The following is a 6,424-nucleotide window of genomic DNA, read 5'->3' on the forward strand; positions in this document are numbered from 1 at the left end:
AGACCTTTTTTTAAAAATAAATTTTATAACTAACTCATTCATTTTGTAGGTATTGATGATATCTATATGGAGGATTATGGCCAATAAATTTTGAGACAATCAAATAAAGTCTATAAAACTTTATATAAACATATTCATGAGTCTATTTGTATGGACACTTTATATGGCTATTTTATAAAGCCTCATTAGTGTTCCAATATGTGGTTAGAGTTTGAATAGCTAGAAGATATAAGGGAAGCCTTTTGGGTTTCTTAACAATTTTAGTTTAGGGATTACACTTTACACATCTTGAATATTATGAGTAACGAATGAGGGTTTTCTTTTTGGTTCTTACCCTCAGGAGCTCTTTTTGAACTAGTTTATTTATTATAATATATGGTGATATTTTACTCTTGTTAAGAAAAATAATAACACTCATTGAAATTAGACCACTAGTATGTACATGGAAATTCCACCTCTTAATTTTGATAACTAGTCAATTACTTTTAATAAGTCATATTGCGCTCTCTCTCTCTCTCTCTCTCTCTCTCTCTCTCTCTCTCTCTCTCTCTAAATTAATTAATTAATCTTGAGATAATCATTATAGTTTATCAAACTTTATATAAATGAATTCATGATTATATTTGTATCGACACTTTATATGGTTGTTTTGTAAAGCCTCATTAGTGTTCCAATATGTGGTGGGAATTTTAGTATCTAGAGGATATAAGGCACGCCTTTTGGTTTCGTCGACAATTTTAGTTTAGTGATTACACTTTGCACATCTTGTATATTATGAGCAATGAACGAGAGTTTTCTTTATGTTTCTTTCCCTCAAGAGATTTTTTTGAACCAATTTATTTATTACAATATTTTATGATATTCAATAAGTAGTGTAAAATTGGATCCATTCAATATTCAATAAGTAGTGTAAAATAGTTGGCCAGATACATTATCCAAAATTATGGACGAGGACCACAAATTATATACTGAAGAAATATATAGAGTTTGTATGTTAGATATAGAATTTGTATGTTAGATAGAACATGTTTTATAGGATGAATATTATGAATGAAACTATATTATTTTCAATTATTTTCATATTTTTAGCCTTATAAATTTGTAAATTAAAATTAATTTTTCAATTCTTGAATTTTTTTAGTTATTATATGATATTTATTCTTTTTTATAAAGTATTAAGAGTGAACTTTTATGTTGGTTAATAGTATTTATTATAAATTTTTATAATAAATTTGTTTTGTATTTGTCTAAACATAGACTTAAGCAATGAAATATTTCAAATGCTTTTCTAAATAAGTCACCTTAAATCATTAATATATTAAATTAATTTATATTTATATTTACAATTTTATTGAATATTGTTATTAATTTAAATTAAATTAATTTCAATAAACTATTTATTTAATCTTTTATAAGTTAAAAAAAATATTTTTTTCATTTTTGAAATTTAAAATTTATTTATAAATGTTTATATTAATAATTATAAAAAAATAAAATATAAGTTATATATATATATATATATATATATATATATATATATATATATATATATATATATATATATATATATAATTTGAAATATTTTAATTTTTTGAAAATAATATTTTGATTTGATTAACTTATGGATATGACTATGTAAAATAATTTTATTAGCAATATTTGGCAATATATTTCATGATTCATCATCAGTGTGAAAACTTTCAAAGTTTAGGGTTACTTTTAAAAAAAAACTTTTTCATCCTATGATGAATTACCAAGTGTGATTCCAAATCATTGATAATAATAAAAACAACATAAGATAAACAAGTAAATGGTGCACGAATGATTTGCATAATGTTTGTCTCTATGGCCTCAAAGGCCTTCAATTAAGGTTCTTGGCATGTTGAGATAGATTCATGATGGGGAAACACCAAAAATCTTGCAAGGGATGTTACCTTACCCTCCACTAAGTAGAAAGTTAGAACCACCATTGAGTTTGGTAAATATAGTTATATTTGGTATGATAATTTTATAAATTGTTAAAAGCATAGTTTAAATCTAATAATATTAAGTCGATTAGAAATATGATATTTTTGTTTGGAATAAATTTTAAATAATGAATATATTAAGTCATAAAAATTTTATTTAAATTTTTGTTAGAATAATAGTAATTCTCTAGTCTAAATTAAATTATTGAAAATATTTGAATTATTCATATATATAATTAAATTAGATTATAAATTTATTTTTAAAAAATATTAGAAAATGTTGATACTTTTTCTTGACTAATAGTCGTTATTTTTACTATAATTTTAATTTTTATATTTAAAAGTTAAGAATTCTTAATTTTTAAATTAATTTAATCAATCATCACCAACCATCTTGAAATGTTCTACCCAATATTTCAACAAAGTTCCAAAAATATTCCACTTAAGCTCACAGACATTTTGTCAATCTTAATCTTTCATATAAACAATTGGCCAAATTTGAAGTCAAAAGAATATAAAGATCAAAGGAGCACATAAAAGCAAAGAGAGAAGGAAGAATTATTTGGAAGACACGAATGAAAATAGAATAACTCAAATGAAACTAAGAGAACGATATCTACCATGTCACATGATAGGATATGGTAGGATAGATGTGTTTTATATTGGTCGATATTTTTTTTCTAATGGAGGTAAAACAACAAGGATGGAAATGACGATTTTGTCAAAAAAAAAAAGACCTGAACAAGTCAAAAGAACCGGCAATTTTACTAGGCAAAAACCACGTGAGATAAACAAATACCACCAGTTTGGACGTGAGACATGTTTTGAGCATGAGACATGACATTGCATTTATGTTAAGAGGTTCTCTCCAAAGGAGAAGCCTATCAACTTAATTATTATTATTATTCATTTTGAAATCAGGGTACATGCCTTGTTTGTTTCACACTCTGATTTTGGTAACACCATTGAGGAATCTAATTGTGTACCTCAACAGAGCATCACATGTGTTGTATGTTTAGTTCTTGTTGTCTTCAAATATTGGCCAAAGTCATTGAATCAACTCAACTAAGGAACTAATGATTTAATGGGACCTTCACAAATCTACACGTTAAACAAATTTTTAATATTCATTATTGAGATTCAAATATTATAAGATTGTGTTGTTGCTTCAAGAATGTTTGAAATTAAAAAAATTACTTATAGAAGAACTCTCAAGAATATGCCAAGCACATATCATGCACACATTCACAATAAATAAAAATATACATGAACCAATTAACAAGAGTAGTTACAACCCTTCAATATAAACTTGAGAGGATGATTTGCAAAGATGCTTGTAAGTAAAATTAAATGGTTGCAAAAGGTGGTTAGACCCCTAGAGGATCTAATATCCTACTTTCCACTTGGAGAAACCTTCAAGGAGTTACATCCTCAAAGTTTGTTCTTTGGAAGGGTGACGTGCATTAAAATAGCTTGGCTAACCTTGTTAGCTATATGTACAAGTTGCACACATGGGTCATGGATGACAATATAACATGTAAATGTCCTATACAAACACATTATAAAAAATTGTACCAAAAAAATACCAAATACCTAGGTATAGTTCCTACCACTAAACATTGTAAACTATAATTATATAAAAGCATTAATGGAAAGGAAAATAACCAAAATGATTAAGGAAGAAGAGATATACTTATAGTGGGTCTAACTAATGACACTTGGCCGGTCATGTCTGACTCTCCTTTGTTGTACCTACACACATATGATAGAGGACAAAAATATCACAATGGTTGTGAGAAGAGGTTTCTAATGGTCAAACTCTCATTTTGGTGTTTCAACCTTTATGGACAACAAGATATATATCTATAGCAATAAAATAAGATAAACATAATAAAATAAAATATAGTGATAGCGATAATGTGAAAGTTATGCTAAACCATGTAAGTATGATACTGCCCAAGAAAAGGTTTCCTCCCTTCAACACTAAGAATGGAAACTTTACTGGAGTGAGAAATAGTATGGACCTCCCAAGTCTACAAAGCTTTGTTGTGAGCAACAATGGAGATGACATGAATAAGAAAAGTCGAATAAAAAGTGAGAATAAGAGTATGAAAGTATGAGGTCTTTAGAGAGTGAAAAATTGTGTGCTCTTGTAAAAATGAGTTAAAACTAGGAAGATATGGAGGTTTGAGCATCGTCTCAATGTTAATTTAATCCTCTAAGAGTGTTGCATTACTAAGAATCAAATCTAGTGTAACACTCCAACAACCAAACCTATTGTATAAATTCATGAGATGAATGTATGATGTGTAAACATTTGTATGGCATGCTCATGTATACATGAATAACTTAAAACAGATGGTCAAGAAACAAGGTGGCACATGACAAGGTAAGTTGGCTAAAGGTGAGATCGATAACATTTTTTTGATTTGGATGAGGTGAAGGTCTATGCAATTTACAATGCTACATTTTGTCCCTAGTTTAACAAGCATATCATAGGAACAAGAACGATGCCAAGCTAGAGTAGAAATTTGATTAACTAAACTATACATAGTGCAAAGGGGAAGCAAAGTCTTCTATCCATGTGGAATTTCCTTGAAGGAAGAGACTTGAGTTAAACCTTCGTAAGATAACACTATGTTCTAGTTTATTGAACAAATTGAAGCACCCAATGTAGTGCCTACCCCTAGTTTAATTTTTAGTTATTATTGCCAAACTCTTTTAGGCCTACTTCATGTTTATGCTTCATGATCAATGATATTTTTTTTCCAGATTGTTGGATATTATTTCATACTCAGTCTTTTATATGATGAGTTAGCTTGATACTAGTTATTTCATGTATGCATGATTATTCTTTCGACGATGATGCTAGTATACAGTGTTTTCAGTTATTCATGATGATAGTTAGATGGACTATTTATATGCATTTTCTATGGATACTTACCCCATACTTGCATGTGTATGGTGTACCTGTATGTTTCACTTTATGTATGATGTTTCTTATACGGTTGAGGAAGGGAATCATAACCACCTGCTAGTCGAGATCTACACGATGTACTACTTCCCACCATTGCCTATTTAGTTTAGATTATATGTGAATGCATATGCATGGATTTTATGCATATTTCAGGTACTGGGTATCAACTTCCCTGAATTGCTAGGATGAGTGTACCCTATCGCAATATCTCAATTGTAAAAAAGGGGAGATAAATTCTTGAGTCCAAATCCTAACCTTAAACCATTTGTCCTAGAAAGTAGGGCAAGTATCTGAGTTGTTTACATTCTGATTCCATCTAGTGACATAAATTCATGATTATAACCCTTGTGTTTGATCTAGTTTTTTGTACTTTATAATGGGTTTTCGTAGTTTGTCTTATGGATCTATGGTGATTTTCTGTTATAATTAAATCGATTTAAAAGAGTATTTAATGATTTAATTTTATGGAAATTTTATTAAGAAAATTCAATATTTAATTATATTTAATTAATTGAGAAATTAATTAAATTAAAAAATGAAATTTAAAGATGTAGTTAAAATTCTAATTTTGATGTAATCATATTTATTTGATTTAATAATAAAATTATTAGGAGTTTATTTTTTAAAATAAACTCTAAATATTATTATTAGTTAAATTAATAAATATTTTATTAAAACGGTTCCAGAGTTAATTAAATAGAAGAAAGAAATTAATTTAATAAAGATATTTTAATTAAATTGCAAAAAGGTTGCACATGAAAAATTAAAATATAATAAATAATAAAAGATAAAGGGTTTTCTTGTGATTGCACGATTGAAGCCCTAGATTGGGGGAAAACTCGTTATTAGAGATTTAGAGTTCATTTCTTGATAACTAGATTTTTGGAGGAGCAATATCTGAGAGGAAGGATTTTAGAAAAAAGGGGATTATTTGTGCGCTCCGTGTGTTTGTCATTTTAGCATCGGATCCAGGTAGGATCTTGTGAGTTTATTTGTATAGTAGTTTTCTGTTCTTCAAATTTCTATCTTCTTCATGTTTGGATGAATATGTTTTTCGAATTTTAAATTAGATTGAAACCCTTGTTTGTGTTTTATTGTTCTCCATTTTCAAAGATATCTATAAATGAATGGAAGGATTGAAACCCTTATCTGGAAAGTTTTAGAGATTCATAATTTGATTGGTAAAAATTGAGATGTGGGTTTGAAAAGAAAACCATATTTGTTTTACAAGTTTTAACTATTTAAATTTCATTGCCCTATTGATCTATGTTGAAAAGTTGTAAATAAAATAAGTAAACATATTAATTAAAAATCACCATAGTAACTATATAATTACTGTGATAATTTTTATCATAAAACATGAATGCATGATAACAGTAAATCAAAATTGACATACAATTTGGGGAAAAAGGGGTAAAAATTTATTAAGACAGAAAGGATTACAACAAGGAGAGCTCAACAAGGAGCTCTATCCTGAGCA

The sequence above is a fragment of the Cupressus sempervirens genome, chromosome 6 (assembly GCF_028749045.1).
Source record: "Cupressus sempervirens isolate cs-2001-9-10 chromosome 6, ASM2874904v1, whole genome shotgun sequence".
NCBI classification, from domain to species: Eukaryota; Viridiplantae; Streptophyta; class Pinopsida; order Cupressales; family Cupressaceae; genus Cupressus; species Cupressus sempervirens.